This window comes from Numida meleagris, chromosome 9, assembly GCF_002078875.1.
Source record: "Numida meleagris isolate 19003 breed g44 Domestic line chromosome 9, NumMel1.0, whole genome shotgun sequence".
Classification (NCBI taxonomy): domain Eukaryota; kingdom Metazoa; phylum Chordata; class Aves; order Galliformes; family Numididae; genus Numida; species Numida meleagris.
This window is the reverse complement of record NC_034417.1, coordinates 9,311,341-9,330,656: the sequence shown is the minus strand read 5'-3', so window position 1 is coordinate 9,330,656 and position 19,316 is coordinate 9,311,341. Positions and strand designations below refer to the sequence as shown.

The following is a 19,316-nucleotide window of genomic DNA, read 5'->3' as shown; positions in this document are numbered from 1 at the left end:
AGAGAACTGTGTACATACACATGATTATTTCTCTTCTATCTAAGACATGCCCTCAAACACTCAGTTTGACTATCAGTTCACATGCTGACACCTTGTACATCTGACACAGAGATGGCATTCATCTAATTAAGAGATTTTTATAATAACACTTTTCTTTTGTAAGCATCAGAGACAACAGTAGAGATAGCAGACAATAGCTGAGAAATAATAGAGACAGACAACAGCAGAGACATTGCTACCCAAGATATATATTTTAATACTGAGGTCTCAATCTCTCTTTTAAAATACATACTGAAATAATTTTGTTCTGTATGTATATATACGTACATACATAACCTCAGGTAGGCATTGTAAGTATTTTTGGTTTATCAAAGACATATTCATTCAAGACAGTGTTTGAAGTTCTGGTTGTACCAGGACTTCTATCCTGCAATCATTTAGTACCTTTCTTCTGTGATCTTTTAGAGGCTTCTACATTAAACCCCATGCTTGCTATAATGATTTTTAGATAAACTCTGTATGAATCTGTTTCATCTTAAGAACAGACTACTGCTTAAAATTCTGGAAAGAAATGTATGTTTGAATGTTAAGTGAATACAGTATCTACTGAGTAAATATGATGCTACACGTTATTTTTAACCCCCAAATTCTGTTAATTTGCTAAAAAGTCTAGGCATAAATACCTCATATACCCATGATAATATATATAATCTGCACATAACAAAGCTGCATTTGTAACACTCACAATGGCTAATAAACATTTTAATTATTGATTTCAACTGAAAAGTTCCTGAGGCTGAGCATATACAAAAGAAATTAGTATTTGTCTCCTGGTTAATGTTTTTATTCAAGTGTAGAGGTAAAGATATAGATTCCAGAAATGGAAAAAGCAATCCGCTATTTTCACCCATATTTAGAACTCTATTAGTGGGTTTGTGGAAAAAAAATGTCATACACTTCAAAAAAAGCAGGCTATGAATTAATGTTTATAGATTTTATTGCTTTTTCCACCTCTGTATTTTTATTCTTTTTAATAGTCTTAGAAAACTTGGAATTATAATTTTCTGCCCATGGACCCTGTCTTTTTCTATTAAGCAAACATTGATTCCTTGCATTTTCCCCCCTTTTTTTTTCCCCCTCCTCCCCTCTTTGTTTTGAACAGGCATTAAATTATCTTGGACACTGGATCATTTCATGTGTGCCTAATACAGGATCCGTAAGAGCAACCATGGTGTTCTGTATCACAAAATATAAAAAAATTTTTTTTAACAGCATAATACTTTCCTTCCTACTGACTTTGGGCTAGAGCAGCAATGCAGAGCCTGCCACCCATGCCAGGCAGTGCCCATTGGCAGCCCCGCAAGGGTCTCTAGAAGCTCACCTAGAGCTCTCAGGGGAGAGCTGCAGGGATGTGCTCACCGGGACTAAGCCAAGAGAGGACCTTTCCCTGCCCACAGGCCTGCGTGGGCTGCCACCAACACTGGCAGAGCACAGACGAACAAATACCAGTGGCTCCAGAAGTCTAACCCAAATGTACCACCAATAGCACAGAGGGGCACTTGCCCTGCTCCTGGAGGGTCTGTAATGTAGCTGATTGATATGACACTGTTCACTGCTTAGTCATCATCAGTTTGCATTTGGAGAGGAGCTTGCCCTGAAACTCAGGAAGAACAGCAAGCCACAGGTCAAGCATATATGACTTCTCAAGCCTACCAAAACACACATCAGGATACTGTGTGGGGCGTGTCTATCAAGATTAAGGAATTGACAGAAAAACTGGGTGCGATGCCCCTCCATACTCGTAATCTAGCAGTTTAGGCTGCACTGAAACCTATGGAGTCTGGAAGAGCTTCTCGTCTTTCCCTACACGAGGACCACATCAGGGGCCTGCCCACCCCCAGCTCCTCTTGGTTCCCACTGCATTCCCTCCTGCAGGGAATAAAACACCAAAAGCACAACATCTTCATTGTTAAGCTATCACACACAGGGGGATACAAAATAAAAGGAGTTTGAGGACTTCAGGACATATCTGACAGTTTTTATTTATTGTTCTTACTTAAAGGACACATCTTTGCATGCTTTTTTTCTAACAAAGCACATGCCATAATTCCACGATCTCATTTCACACATCCTCATAGTAATTAGATCAAGGAATAAGACAATCTCTTGTTGTCACTGAAGCAAGTCTCAAGCTAATCTTAATTCTGTTGTTTTTAAGAGAAGTTTTCTTCCTTTAAAGTACTCTAAGACATTTATTATTGAACTTCCTGATTTTGACAGAATTTTATTAAAATAAATGGATTTTACTAGCTGAGAGTATTACATTCTGCTGAAGGATAAAACATCATACCTCATTTTCTTTCTTGATTTTTGGTAAGGATATTTTAAAAAATTCAACAGACCATTGACTGAAATAGCCAGTGCTGTGTCATTTCTTTAATGGACTAATTTAAAAAGAAAAATTATCAATATATATGAAATTCTGTAAAGAAATAAATAAAATACACTTACTTTTAAAATATACTTTCAGGAAGATTACATTTTAGCAACCAAACACAACAATATGTTATATTACATTTGGAGCAGAATGTTTACCTTTCGCTGAGTTTCTTTGCCAGCTGTGTCAGCGTTGACTTTAATAGCTGACGTATAAAAAAATATTAAAAAGAGCTGTTTATTTTTTTTAATTGCCATGATCGTGCCAAAAAACACAATGTGTGGGCTGTAGGCAGAGTGCTGGGAGCAGTATTATTCATGTTCAAAACTGTTGCCTGATTTGCTTTCTTTGAAAATTATGATGCTATAAATAGGAGCCCACTGAGATTTGCCGAGTGCAAGTTTTATTTTAAAAGCTGCTAGAATGAAACTTTTGAAAGACTTACAGAACATAAACCAATCAGAACTATTGCATTACAATTGTTATTTCCCTTTGGCATAGATTAGACTTTTACTTTAGAAAAGAGTTACAGATTTGGCACAGATCTACCTCTTATTTCTATCCAAATGCCCAAACACTGGGGTTTTAAAACTTTATAGAAAGATTTGCTTTTTTTTTTTTTAATATCTTACGCTCTGTCATTAAGCCAACTGTCTTAACTCACTGTTCTGTTCATCACCATAAGAAATGTTTCCTCAAACTCATGAAAATTGTATGTTGCTTGCTTTCTGAAAATCCTTCCACACAAATCACTTTTGAATGACTCCAACACTAAGGCATACTAATCTGTTACAAAAAGAGTGTCAAGCCAGCGTCCCACTGGAGTACCACAGCTGTCCTTTATCTTGTTTACCAGCACATTAGCATTTTCTGCCTTCTTTGTAGCCGACAGAAGGCATGCTTCCAAAACAACAATCAACCAAAAACAACCCCAAACCAAACTTGCTCAAGAGATTCTACCAAGCACTTCTTCTGTGAAGTACGCATGACATTCATAATCAGAAAGTTGGTGCATTGACCTGTACTTGGAACAGGAAGCAATGGAAGTTACTGGAATATGCTGACTTTTTAACAGTAAACACAGGGAAGAAAATAAAAGATATGCTGCTAATTCCACTAAGAGCAAAGGGCCAACAAAGAAATTACACAGCTCGATAGGCCCACCTAAATTCCTAGCTTTGCCCACTCAATTCTGTAAAGCATAAAGAAACAGTTTTTGTCAAACACTTCAATGTTTGACTGTTTTTCTTTATAAGAAACAGGTTTAAAATATGCACACATACTGTACTGATTACATAAACTACATGTTTTGAAAGCGGCTTTGGATTTTGGTCCCGATCCTAAAGCATGAAGCGAATGACCTGATAGCCATCTTCCTGAAGGCTCAACCTTTATCAGGAACTTGGCCCCTGTTCAGTCATTTCAGCAGCAACATTTGCTGTTCCTAACAACTTGACAGCTCAGTCTTGATGCCTGTCAGTACATCTTCTTGTGACTCCTCTGTCTTCTGACTGTGCGACCTTTGAGTTTACTTAACTCAATGCTCTCAGATTTGGTTCAGCTTGAGAACACAATTGGAGCATTCCAACTGTAGAAGAGGACTGCAGAAAACGGATGAAGGGGTGGGAAGCAGAGATGTGGTGAGAGAAGTCAGGAACATCTCTTCAGTATTGCTTCAGATAACTTTTAACTAGTGCCACACTTTCCTTTTTAAATACTTAACAATGTACATAATAATGCCACCCTTTAGCTAAAGAAATTTGCTGTCCTGACCTGAATGTTTTCTTAAAATAATTGTACTTGGGTACGAAACAAGAGCTGAGCCCCATGTTTTGGGCTAGAGTGAAAAAAAGAGGCAATAATTTATTTCTGTCCACCACAAAAACTCAATCAAAATATAAAAGCCTGGGTTTACCCTACATGAACCATGAAAAAGCAATTAAGAGTGTGACACAAGGCCATCGTATTTGATCAGGAGAGCTGACCCTGTTCCAAGGATAGAATGATAACTTGTGTCCTGGTCCAGCTCAGTGACCTTCTGGAGCTGGAACTTTCAATTATGCCGAATTAGCTGCATCACATAGGTTGGCTTTGGGAGTGAGGCTGGATCAATGCAGTGCATCTCACTGACGATGACAATGAATTAATCAATCTCAGTCACTCAGGGGACGGCAATGAGGTTGCAAAGTAAGCACCAAAAAACCTGAATGACAGCATCTTTCATTGTCAGGGTTACCTAGCTGCTCCCCATTTGTTCTTTTTCTTCAAATGCTAATTTGAAACTATGAAAAAATAATGTTAAGTAGCAATTTCCTAGAAGGGGTGTTGTCACATCTTTTCAGAGTTATACTCTGCGTGCCAAATTGGAACCTGATGTTCAATAATGCTGTTTTTGACACTTCTGTGCAATAAAAGTGAAGATCCTTCTTTGCTCAAGGATGTCTATGACACTTTTGACACCTCTCTGCAGAACTGCAGGCAGCCCAGATGTTCTCTGTATTAAGCGGAGCATTGCCACAGCTGCTATTGAATGCAGGAAGATATTGGGCTTCAGGCAAAAGTAGCAAAGGGCATCTTTCCTCTTTTTAACTGAGGAGTAATTTTGGAGGGTAAAACCTTTTGATGTGCACAAAGTTAAAGTTGCAGAGGGACTTTACAGGCAAGGGGACACACGGCAGTTTCTCTCGCTCTTTCAAGGGAACTCAGAGCCATTACTGAGCACCTGTTTCCACTTCTGGATGGAAAAATACTCCTTATGTATCTTTGCCAGGATAGCAATGCTGCATCTGCTGGGCATCTAGTTAGAAAAGAAGCTGAATGTTAGGATTCAGGCAAAAATGGAAACACCATTGACAGGTCTTAGCGATGGATTCAAGCCTTGGTTTCTGTGGACTCAGAAGGAGGCAGGATCCAGACACTCCTTGCTTATCTGGATTTCTCAGGACTTGGATCCAGGGATTTATCATCACAAGCTTCCTTCCACAGCAACAACTGCTGAAGGAGCCTTGGCCATATGCTGTAGCCCAGGTACACGAGGAAAATATTCTCAGCTAAAAAGTAACCAGGTATTTTCTGCATCTTCTTCCTCATTTCCGCTTTTGTACTGTCCCCCAAACAGTAGACTGAGTAGACTCATAGACTGAGTAGCAAACTGGATTGTTTTTATGCATTTTTTTTTTTTAATATAAAAGAGAGGCTCCTGAACCCAGAAGCCCCAGTGCTGTGGCTGAGTGGGCAATGAGGCAGGGTCCTTCCCTTCCTCCTGCTGCTCTGCAACTGTCTCCTGGAGCCACCAACTGTGGGTGCGAGCAGGGTGGGGAGCTCCACCCCGCCACACCACCACCGCCCACAGCTGAAACTGAGTATATCAGAGCTACCTCAGGGAAAATGGGTGCCAAATGTTTTATTTTGAAATAAAACTTTTAACTTGGAAAATTCAGCTCGGGGATCTATTTTTAAGTAATTGATAGACATGTCTCTGCTGGAAGAATTTTCCTGGACAAAAATTCTTCCTGATTAACACATTTAATATGTTTAAAACAGTTCAGAAAGCTGTTATATTTATACCCCTTAATACACACGCCTGAAGGCAGTCACACCACCCTCCTCAAGAAGCAATGGAGCAGAAGAATGACTCTTACGACTGTTCCAACCTCTGTAGGCACAAGGATTTCTTACCCACTGTCTCACTGGGATTGCTCCTTGCCTGACTTTTGCCTTTGGCAGAACAGCAAGCTTCCTGGTGCAGGGTCAGGCCGCCTTAGCTGCTGGCTTGTTCTGAACTAGGAACAATGGCAGCCAAAGAGGAGCAGTGAGAAAGATAGGGTGCTGCCAGGCCAGACTAGAGCTAGCTATTCCTGTAAAACTCTCCGCATCGGGGAAGAATGATTACTTGAGAAATTTGTGCCGGGAGGTTTTGCATTGCACTGCCAAGCCAACTTCAACACATGCCAGCTTTATCAAGGAGCCATTAGCATACCAGAAGAAAGCCTATGAGCATCAGCATCCCTGTTGTACCCTGCTGCCAGTTCCTAACCAATATCTGGGATCCCACTGCGCATTTCCGCCCTCCACAGCCCTTCTGATCAGGTGTATGTTATCAAATGCATGGACATTCCCAAGTGCCACATGCAAAACCCAAACTGGGAATGGCCTGCAGCTGATTCTGGTAAACTGCAGGACCTGGACACATTGACTTTGCTCCACTTTTTAAGTTTTTGTCACTGTTTGGAATAGTGTGCTACAAGCTTATCAGGAATGATGCTGCTATAGCAGCGGTTGTCATGTCATCTGCTCCTTTTGCAGACATACTCCCCAGCATGGGTGTCACTTTCACAGTCAGATAACACTGGACACAGAGTTATGACAGTGATTATTATGGAGAGGAAGAAACAAAGGTCAAATGATTTTCACTGAAGAATCTGCACTGGAAAATGGCAGTCATCCCTTTATGCCCTACTGCCTCCCAGTTGGACCTGGGCCTAGTAAAATGGGAAAGGAGTCCAGAATTGCATAGATCCATTATCCACTTTGGTGCAGGAGGACAAGCTCATTAAGAATGATACCTTCATTAGGCAGCAAGAGCTGCCTGTTGTCAGGCTGTGATCTATTTCTTATCTTGGATTGTGCCACATATTCTCTCTCCCACATCCCAATCACTCCACTACTGCAGATCACTGCTTTAGGGTAATGATGGGTAGATCCTACTTTAAGAATTAAAAGGTAGAGTTTCAGTAACACCACGGTAATATTTGCTAAACATTACTCAGTTTTCTCCATGTACAAGAATGCCATTACTTCTCCTCTCTGCACGGAAAGAAATTGCTTGCCGACACCCTACAGTTACTGGCAGCTCTCATTACAGACCTCATCTAACTCCGTGATTACATACACCTGAGTACACAGTAATAACAAAAACACTGCACCACACCTTCACAATATATATTTACCTTTGCATGTATAAGTGACTTCAATTTGCAACAGAAATCAAAAAGCAAAATGAAACCACAAACACCAATTAAAAATATTATTTTAAAATATGACTGTTTTGGACACACCAGAGGGTATAGGGGAAAAAAGATGGGGCACTACTTTATTCCATGGAGATCATTTTTACTTTTAAGTTTCATTTTTGAAGGAAAAAAGGATTAGCATTTAATCTATCATTCTACTGATAGATGGTATTTACAAAGATCTGAAAGATTCAGAAAACAATGATATCTTAGAGAGTTCTGTGTTACTTCTTAGGCTTCCAAAAGAAGCACTCAGATGTAATTGCTGAAAGTAGACTTCAAAAGGCTTGATACACCAGCAGCCGCAGCAAACGCATGGCTTTTTCTCTTTTAATTATCCCTTTCTTCTAATAGGTTCTACAAGTCTTAAACATGAATGGAGATCAGAGGGGGAGCCAGATTTTATGTTTTGCCTAAACAATTCTGAAAAGAGAATAATAATTACAGAAGGGGCTAAAGCTTGCGTGGTGGTTTGTTTGTATAAGTGAAGTACTCCCCCAGTGTTTCTCTTCTCCAAGTTCAATGATTAACTCCACTTAAAACCTAATTCTTGGGTGTCTGTTGACAAAAATCTCTGCAACATAAAAGATTTAATAGCAGTACTTGGCATAAAATTTTTTTGGCAAATTTAACTGAATATCACATCAAACACAGTTGAAAGGCAAATTTCCCAGCCAACAGAACAATTTTATCAAAGTCCGAATTCTGAGGTTCTTTTATTGTGGTAAAATCAGAATTGCTGCTAGCTTATCAAAGTCCTTTGCTCAAGGTGAAAACATTTTAGATATTGCTGTTATTTTTCCTCTTTTTCTGGGATATGGTACATATTCAATTATGGGAAGACTATGCTTCCTTGCTCAGAACTCCAAGATATATTGCTGTCCCGTTTCACAAAATTTAAAGCTGTCCTGGTGAATATGTAATTTTCATTTGGAGTTTAAGAAAATCTTCATGCCTCATACTTATTTAGAAGCTCTTTGCGTTATCACTGCTCTAGTTATTTAAAGCACTGCCTTTCTCCTTTATCAGGGAGTTCTTTCTTCTTTCTTCTTTACATTTTTAAAGATTAAAAAAATTTAAAAAGTGACCTTTCCACTGACGTTATTCTCATAACAGATACCAAACTGATCTGAAAGCATTACATTAGATTCTCCTGCATGTTGAACTGGAATCTAAATACGGCTCCTTTACTTATGAAAGTGGAGGCTTATTTATTTCAAAGAGATTTTTTGGGGGAGGATTTTCCTAATGAGCGTGGTGAGAGCAGCTAAGAAATTTCAATTAGTTTTTAATTTTTAATTTTTAGAACATCAATTTTCAGATATTTTTTGGACATATAATTAAGCGTGAAGTTAATTATCTGTTTACAAGGACTCTTAATGCATTGCTTTCACTGCAGAGAGGCTGTGCTGTCAGGCTGTAATCTCAGCCCAGTGCCAACACCGCTGCCAGGCAGGAGGTTCCTGCAGAGCCACAGCCCCACCACGCAGGCTGGGGGCAATCCAAAATGGGCCTCCATCAGAGGCAAGGCCCAGTGGGCGTCAGCTCCAGGCCCTCCCGCCCAGGCTTTGCTTTCATGTCCACAAAGGTGGCCAGAGTGAACCTGTACAAACGTGGAATTCCCTCAGAGAGGGGGAGCTTGGGGTCCTTGCTTGTTATGACATGTGGAAATCCAGTTACAAATGCATTCCATAAACTGGAATATGGGGGCGTCAGCAAAAATCTGTTTTCAATCATTTTTAAATTCTCAAAACCTGAACTTTTACATGATTTCAACACATATTTATGAAATTCAAAGGAAAATCCCTCTAGAATTTTTAATGTTAGGAAAATGGGATTGAAATAGTGATTTTCCCAGATAATTCAGAAACTGGCTAAGTTCAGAGCCTCACATTTCGCTTACTTACACCATGATAAAACTTCAAGACACTATTCTGCCTGCCCCCTCCCACACTGAGCACAGCGTCTCAAAGAACTGTGATCAAATGCTCTAATCCTGCAGATATTTACAATCTATTTGACTGCATGAAAGCAAACAGTCCCCATGGAAGCAACACAAAATGAAATTAAGTCAGAGGTAATGGAAATTTTACCTTTGTTTATATGCAACAAAATTTTTTAAGACTCCCTGAATTGTACAGTGAGCCCTGCGCAAGCCCAGAAGTGACTCATTTTGTACTTAATTGAACAATGTCTAGATTTTTGTGGCTGAACTATCAGCAGAGGTAACAAATTCCACAGGTAAACTCTTCTACACTGCCTGGGCACCAAGAGCATGACAGTGTCCCTGCCATGGTACCCACTGACACCCACATTGTCAACAGCAAGCTGAAACTACTCCCGCTCCTCTCTCCCCTCACTTCAAACGGGTGCACATCATCACAGTGACTACAGGCAAAAATACCACATGTGATTCCTAACCAAACTTACTCTGCGCACACAGCAACAAATCATCTCTTTTAGTCTGAGCATCACATACACATCCTCTGTTTTGTTCATTCCAATGCTCTGCATCATTTTGTAATTTAAAATTATTTCTAATTGGAACATACTCTAATGAAAATAAAAGGAATCTTCAAATAAAACTATGGATATGCACTTAAACCTAGAAAAGGAACATTCAAAAAAACCTAGATTAAAGGGCAAAGATTTACTTATGTACAGATAGATTGATGTAACTGTGAAGCTGACTGCTCGTATGAGTGTAATATCTCCACATTTACCCTGACAGAAACAAGACAATCAGTTCCTAAACTTACTAAATGAAGTAATAGCTCTTGAGTAACACATTTGCAGAGTAGATAAAAATATTTGCATGTTGCAGATTCCCAGACGCATTGTAAAGGATTACACTGCAGATAGAAGAAATATTCTGATGAAAATACCTTAGATTCTGGATAACTGAAAAAGAAGTATTTCTCAAGTATCACCCAATCTTTTATCTATAAGAAGTATCCACACATTTTCAGAGCCTGTGCTGGCCTATACAATGCCACAACTATTATCTTGTACAGATGTGAACAGATGAGATGATAGTATTGGTTCTGACATTATTTCCTACCAGGCAGGGCTGACCCATTCCACCAAAGAGGACTCAGTTTCTGAGTATTGTTCTAGGACAATTCTTGCTTAATTTGATTTTTTGTGTTCAGTTGCAAACACACAAATGAAGAGCTGGTATTTCTGTAAGAGCTGGAATATTCTGCTCTTTCGTTATCATAAAATCCTGTATTCTGAACATGTCTTCAGACAGTTATATGAATTATTTGTTGGCTGTTAGGTGGATTTATGCTTTTCATCTTAGCCTGAACTTCTCTCATGAGCATTCAGATAAATTATTTTGAAGGCGTTCAAGAGCTAAGCATCCAATTGTATTATGTTAATATTACAAGATATCTATATTCATGCATCACAAATGACTGTGCTATAGTTTACTTAATATTTTGCATTATTATATAAATATGAGTCTTTATGCCAATGTGTTGGTTCCTTTTTCCCCTTGGTGTTTAAGTTTAAGATTGCACCAAAGTCCCGTGGATGCAATAATTGAGGTTAAGCATGTGCATAAGTGCTGTTTGAGATGGGCCCCTATTCCCCAACGTGCCATTCATCTCCAGTAGAAGACGGAAGATTGCTTTTCTCTTTGCTCATTAATATAAATACATTTTATCCTCTCTTTGCACTAGCTATGTGCCGCAAAACCATTTTTATGATTATGTTATTTATAGTCATGCACATTTCAGGAATATTCCCTATAACTGTATCTGGAAATACACTTGCAAATTGTATATTTCACACTTGAAATACTATTTGGGGGGAAATAAGAATTTCTAACTTTAAAGTAAATTTCAGTGCATATAAAGGGATAGATTAAGATTAAGCATTGAATTTAACACTGTATTTTCTGGCTTTCTATACCTTAGTTTTGGGTTAGTACCATATATATACTGAATATTTATTATAAGGTTTGTGTATAAGTGATTCTCATCTACTTTGTAAGGAAAATTGACTCCATTACAGGAAGAGACATCAAGCTAACCGATTACATGAAGTCATAATCCTCCATTGAGACATCGCACAATGACATTGTTAACATTAGTATGCAATATTTATAATAAATAAAAGAGGCTATTGAGGCTTTCAACCCATAAGGAGCTCTGGGTAGATGACTTCACTGTAGGAACACAGTGCAGTTATGATGAGAATAAAAGATTTATTTATACATAAATACGTTCCCATTACTAATTCTGTACTAACATGTAATGGATACAATTGAAGGGCCAATAGGGTGGGGTTTTTGTTACTATTTATTGTTTGCATTTTGACTATGAACATTTATTAATTAAAACAATAAGAAATTAGTTTATTGTACTGCATATTATTAATTCTCATGAATGAAAAATTATTCTATTTTTATAGGATACAATAACACCACATCACTTCATGTCATGGAGATCCAGCAGGCCATTAACTTGGACCCTAGTAAAAACTTCTGTGTTTTTTTTTCCTTTTTAAGAAATTATTCAACACAATTCTTTATGAATATACAACATGAGCAGGAAAGATTTGCCTTTATATTATGATTTTTCCCAAATAGCATTTCTGGTATTTTTCTTAACAGCATGGTAAAAGTCTAGCCCAAATCAGGCAGAAGGCACCCAAACAACTGCCTGCAGCCCTCTCCAACATCTCACTGATTCTGTCCTGACGTCACACAGTCTACGTGAAGAAAATTCAGCTCATCCGAACACCTGTTCTCCACACTACCTCACTTTCTTTACTACCACAAGCATCTCTCACCTCTTTGGAGATTGGGTTTACTTTTGGACTATTTTTTCACATTTGCCTTTGTCAGGCAAAACAAAAGTAAGGCAATGATTCAAAACATGCGTCCATCCTTCATATTTGACTACACAATCATTTTTGTTCATCACCCACCCTCTCTGTTTGGTTGGCCTAATGCATTCTGTTAAATTTATTTATTAGTGTTCTGAAATAGGTCAGTTTGTAAAATTCTTGATATACTCAGGAAAATTTTACCATTAATGGAATTACAGCATAAGAAAAGTGTGTATGTGTATAGAGAATATTTTCCGTACAGTACAACAAGGACACGCCTCCTATCTTCTACTTAACAGAATCACCAAAAAACAAAAAAGGGAAAGCTAAAATTCTGTATTATTTTATTATGTTAGAAAAATGAGGTTGATCAAGTATTCATTTCTCATTTTGGGAATTACATTAACATGTTTCATCTCTTTCTAAAACTGCCACTTAAGTTGATTACATGTAAGCTGACTGGTAAGACAATCTTATTCATATTGAAAAACAAGTCATTTAATTTGGAATTACTCAGCTCAGCAGCAAAAGTTCTTACTAACAATAACTGAGAGGAGATCAGAAGAATTCTACTCTACCTCCAAATATGGATAATGAAACACTTATTTTTTCCTGCTAATTTCATCTGTTCATTTTCAGCACTGAAATCTCAAACATTTTTTTTAATTAAAAATATAAAGCCAATCCCTTGACAAGTATTATTTTCTGTGGCCTTAGCAACCATCAATTGGCTCCTCTTTTCTTCAGTTCTTTTTTGCATAATATATTATTTATTCTACTGAAAACAGGATATATAGAAAAAGCTTTAATTTGAAAAGCCATTTACCTTTTTCAAGAAAAAAACCTTGTTTCCAGCTTCACCTGCTTAAAGGAACTAGCTGTACAAAAAGCTACTGAAAACACAGCTGACCTACGCTACTTTCATTTCCTATGCCCTTTCTGTCACCATACTTATGCAACTTGTATATTCTCTTTAAAGAGAGAAAAAGTCTTAAGCTCTGGTTACTATGTAATAGGACAGAAAACACTGAGACTGTATCAACGTAATATAGTAGAAGCAATGTACTCTCTAGGTCCTAATACACTGGGTACTTGGATCTAAATTTACTGAGTTTTCAGGAATTTCTAACCCAAGACATCCCCACTGAAACATCCCTGGTATTTTTTCTCCTAGCCTGTGATGGGCGTCTGAATGGAACAGAAAGATGAGCTACAAAATTTAGGTAAAATTCTTTCCATTTTTAAAGAACCATTTGTGTATATATAATCTTACAGAAGTAGTACGGATTTTCAGACTACTCATCTGAGATTCAGGATACAAGCTTTAGCATATTCAGTAACAAGTCATTTTGAAGCATTTCCAAGTTTATCAATTCAATTGCTCTTTGCTAACGATGCGCAATTCAGCTGAGCTCGGAAAGTATTCACTGCTACCTTTCCTGTCAACCCAGTTCCTAACTCTTATTCCCCAAGGATTCAGTCCATATCCCCTTAAAACCAGTGGAAGGGTTCCCTGCTTCAGTGTAACCTGGATCAACACAGATGTTACTTCAGTTATTAGAAAAGTATTATTTTCTCCAATTCATGCATTTATCAAGCATAAAAGTAACCCAGCTTTGTTTCTTTAATGGGTTTTTCACAGCAATCTAGGTGGTTGGTGCATTTGCAATCTGACAAAACAGATATCTCTTCTTGCAGAGAGTGCATCTAAGTTTCCCCATCTATTTCAAAAAACATCTCACAAAGCTCTTCAGAACTCTGTACACGTTCCTTCCTCTTCACAATTCATTTTCCTTTTTTTTTTTTGTGACAACCTAGGCAATAATTCACAGCTCACTTGGTCTCCTAAATAACCCCCTTTATATTTACATGGTAGGCATTCCCCCATTACCCAGTGGGATTCAGCTGTATTGGCAGGCAGTCATTAACCATTCTTAAGACTTTGCAGGTTTAACATATCCTTCTCTAGTTAGTGTCTTTGAAAACATCTTGCATGGTTACCATCTCACAAATATATAGCAAATCTTGACAATTTAACAATAACATAAACTGTGTCATTTTGTAATTTTGAAGCGTTCCTTCTTTGGGTTCCATCCAGACTCCTACATAAAGCCTTTAAATCTCAGAAGCATTTCACCCAATGGAGGATGGTTATGTTTCTTTCTTCTACTGGAAAATAAGTGACGTATTTGAGTTTCTTTGCTACAATTTTTGTAACTGTATGCTTGCTTTGCCTTATATATTGCAGTGATTTTAACCCAGCATCACTGAATTCTGGGGAAAAGAAAACGATGCAAAATTTTACTTTGTCGATGAAGGGAGAAAAGTCCATTTCGGAAACTGGCATAAAGATGGTAGAACATCATATGAGAAACAAGCCCAGACTAACTCTCACAGAAGTAAAACTTCCACTAGAAGATCATCTTTTACTAAAAAGCCCAGAAGAGAAGCCAAATGTCCAGGGCTCATGGTCTTGCTCTGATTGAGGAAGCTCTCCCAACTGACTTTCTCCACTGTCTATAGAATGTCATTGAGGATGCTGCTTTACAGCTTCCCTTTGTGCTGGCATCTCTAGTGCAAATGGGATTTACAGGGCACTAAATCCTACCTAACAAATGGACCAAAGAATAGCAACACAACTTAGAATTCTTTAGTAAATGCCAAGTTGTATTATGGAGGCTGGTAGGAATATAGAAGAAAACAGATTGATATTTACATTACTGATGTTTGGCACTGGTAATTCTATTTGTTTTTAAGAGACCTACAAAAAAGCCCGGGGTCACAGACTGTTGATCCCACCTAGAGCAGTTTGTATTCTATAAGCCTTGAATTGACACAAATGCTCAAAACTGGGTTTACTGAATAGATAAATATTTCAAATGAATGTACTAATAGTGCTCATAACAGAAAAATAATCTTGAGGAAAGTGATTTTGTTCTGAAGGATAAAAAACAATGCAACCATATTTAAAATTGATTTTTTTTTATAATATTATCACAGAGTTTAATTAGAGTTTGTTTCTTTGATGAGAACCTGGTCCTTCATTATACATGGCCTCACACGTATCATATATTAGGGATGCTCCAAAAGTAATGTCTCCTATTATATTACGACGGCCCATGATGTCAGAGGCAGATGGTGGTGGTATAGCAGAAGGGGGTAAGTCTTCCCACCAACATTCCATTCCATGTTGTTGCCATGACAGATGGCAGCAGAGGGGCAGTCTGACAGAATGACATCTGACATCAAAGTGCAGATGAAACAAAGGGGTGAAACTGAATTCCTCCAGGTGGAAAAAATGGTACCCACTGACATTCATCGATGCTTGCTGAACATCTACTGAGACCAAACAGCGGATGTGAGCACAATGAGGAAGTGAGTGATGCGCTTCAGCAGTGGTGACAGCAACGTGAAAGACAAGCCACATTCCAGATGGCCATGTAGACTACAAGTGCAGCATACAGGTTCTTGTTCATCACTGGCAAAAAATGCATAGCTAATAGTGGTGACTGTGTTGAAAAATAGTGTTTTGTAGCTGACAATTTGCTCTATCAAATAGTGTTATTGTGCTCTTTGTATCTGTTGTAGTTTCCATGGAAATAAATAGGAGGCATTACTTTCAGAGTAACTTATGTACAATGTTACCAGATAAGTCCAGATTTAAGGGATAAATTCCAGGTAGTTCTTAACAGTCATTTACACTGGTAACTGAATAAGAGAAGCATGTGATGTTAAGTTAATATGCAAAGTTATTCCTTGTTTTAGCAAAATCAGTGAAAAATATGTTGAAATCTTTAAGACCAGTAAGCACTTAAGGATATATTTCCCATACTTAAAGTTCAAGTAACATTGAAATGCCACTAAACAAATTTCCATTGCAGTTGTAATGAAAGGAAAGGGCCCCAAAACACATGAATTGTTCGGGGTTTTCTTTAATCAAAGTGAGTCATTCTTAGTTACACCTGTTCATGACATCCCATACCTTCTGAAGTCTTCTCTTTCACCTTTAACATTTCTGCAGGAGGCAATAGCCCTGTATCATCTAAAATGCTTTTATAACAATGTTTCTTTATACCCATTATTCCTTTTAAGTTCAAGCTAATAACAGTAATATCCTATTAGAAGAAGTCCTGGATGCAGAACAGTATTTTAGGATGCTAATTGCTCATGTTACTAGCCATCCATGAAACATATGCTGAAAACACAGAAGTTTTCAGAAATACCTCTCTAAGTCATAAATCTTTTACAGGTACAATTATGTGAGAGCAGCAATGGGAAAAACACATTCAACATCTGGAGTCATATGAGTTTACTGAAGTAAAATTGCAAAATTAAATTTAGATGAACTTAATTAAAAAAGAGGATCCACTTTAATATGGACATTCATCAAGTTCTCATTGAAAACCTTTTTTGCCTCAAGAAAATATAATAAAGCATGAATACAAAAGCCATATAAAGGCTGAAATGAAGTGTGAAGGGATGGTCAAAAAAAGAAACGCAGTCAGAAGGAGCTCTCTCTTTTTTCCTCATTTTAACCCCCATATGCACGAAGATGCTTTCCCTTTACTTGTATTATATGCACATAATACATAGTACAATGTATTATATTGAACTATTTTTTGACTCCAAAAGTGAACTGGTCACCTGTGTGCCCTGAAGATCACTAATCCTTCTGAGACATCCGTTGCACATTTACTGAAAACATGAACATGCAACTTTTTCTCTCTCCTATTATGTACTTAGAAACATACAGATGGTAAACTTTTACTCCTAGATTCTAACAAACTTTAGCTAAAGACTGCTATACTCTTTAGTGCTTAAATATATGTTACTTGAGTTGCTATTTCTACAGTGAACAGGAGTTCTGTCACAGGGCTTGGCTTTCAGTGACTTGTAGTGGATTTTCATTTGTCTCAGCTAAGACACACTTTTGCTTTCATTTACTAGGCCATTAATGTCTTCTGTTTTCAGAGGAAAAAGATCTGGTAATTCATCACTAGTCACTTCTAGCTGCCATGAACTCTCTGGCAGAGCCACATTGACTTTTAACTACATACAGAATTTAGTAGTGTCAAAAAATAATTTGAAAAAATTAGAATAGTGTTACAAGGACCCTATTACTTCCTCACAAAACTGCCTTGGTAATTTGTTGTTCTTCACCTTGGCTGTGTGATCAAGTAACACGATATAAATGCTGTCTTCTTTTACTTCTGATAAAGAACTTTACAAGTACCAGTAGGCTCTGAGGTAGACACTATCCTTTATTAGGGACACATTGCAACAATGTAAAAGTTACCCAGCAATAATGAAATGTAATCTGTCTTGATGATTCATGATAACACATTACTATGCTCATTTTTATACGTGTAGCGATCAGAAGGACCAACACGATGGGAAAGGTGTCACAAAAGATATGGAAGGACCAGCACGATAACAAGGTGCTACAAGGGAAGGGAAGTAGATTGCTCACCCGTATCAGAAGATTCTGGGTTCACAGGGAAAGGCTTCCACCAAGGAGGGATCTCCAGAAAGAGATCCTTCCTCAGTGGCAGTCAGCCCTTAAATGAGGCTGAAGAGGGCTGGAGCCTGGCTGCACCCCTTCCGGTCACACAGTGAATTGCCTTCACCTGTGCTTCCAGGGCTGACTGGGTCTTTCCTCCAGGTGCTCAATCAGTGGTACAGGCCATGACTCAGCAGTTCCCATACAATATGAAAAGAGTAAGATTGGACAGGGATGCTACTGTTGTTGAATACATCTCCAAACTGAAGTAGAGATTTTACTGAACTACTTGGTTAGTGACAATAAATTACTAGAGGAATGAAGAATAAATGTTTTGTTTTCACATTAGAAGAGCCCTAAATTTTGAGGGGCAATCTAATTAAGAAAATATTATTCTTCTATAGCCTAGAAAGGGCAGGACTTGGAAGTGGTGGTACTTGTCAGTGTTTTCACAGTGAACTAAAACCAGCTGACTAGGTGAGGTCAAAGGGCTGTCCACATCCTGCCTCTAACACTACACGACAGTTGATGCTAAGGGCAGGAGTACAGCATGCACTGGTATGTCTCCTTACCTCCTACTTCACCAAGTCCAAAAATGATTAATGCAACACGTGACATAATGGTGAGAATAATTTTCACCAAAAAAAAAAGCATGAAGGATAATATTATAATCTAAAAATTAGATCTTTCCTACCTGAAAAAACTGAACATGTACATAACACATATTTCCTGTAAAAGAGCTACTCCACGGTACTCAACAACGGTTTCATATACAATATCTTCCAATCTGAAACAAAAGCATTGTGGGATTCCGCTATAACCTCCTCCTTTTCTCTTTTACTACAGCTGTAACTTTCCCTCTTCAGCAGGAAATTCTGAGCTTCAAAAATGCAACAACATTACATTCCTTTGCAAAATCTCCACAGCAGCATAATGCATGTGCGGGCAGCATCTGAGAATCTGACTCAAGGTTTGAACAGACTAGTCACAGTGAAGACAGCATTAGAGGTGAAAATAATTTGTAATTTTACAACTTGTTTGCTCAGTTTCCAGCAAGAAGAAACCACTGAATTTCTTTTCTGTGCATTTAACTTTCTCTTTGGAGCTTGTCCACCATCCTTGTGTAAATGGTTACATACTTCAAAATGTACAATATCAAACCTTTTGAGAGCAGCTACTTTAGTAGAAAGAACAAGAAAAAGTGACCTTTCTGATTTTACTCTGATGAAAATTGCTCAGATCTTGTGTCCTGAGCTCAACCTCGTGCAGATCAATGCATGTTCTCATATCTCTGTATTGATCAAGGAGAAATACTTCATTCTTTTCCCCCCCACACATTCAGTTTTAGTGCAACATGAAAGACAACAGCAATATTCTAATGTGTTTTACTATGGCTTTAGATCTTACCACTGAGACTGGATGCGAAGATTCTTAAATTGCTGGCATCAGTGACCCTGTACAGATTGGCACAAATTCAAATGGGTGATCCTGCCAAAAATCAGAGGAAAATATTCATTAGACAGATGAT

At 38.0% G+C, this 19,316-nt stretch overlaps 1 protein-coding gene across 3 annotated transcripts in view; it reads right to left on the bottom strand.

Annotated features, from left to right (window-relative positions):
• Window positions 1-19,316, bottom strand: part of SEMA6D (semaphorin 6D) — a 255,143-nt gene that overhangs the window by 111,925 nt on the left and 123,902 nt on the right. For all 3 annotated transcript variants that reach the window (XM_021407278.1, XM_021407277.1, XM_021407280.1), the window contains exon 2: window positions 19,196-19,276. The gene's annotated coding sequence lies outside the window, so the exon portion shown is untranslated. The remainder of the gene's footprint in view (window positions 1-19,195; window positions 19,277-19,316) is intronic.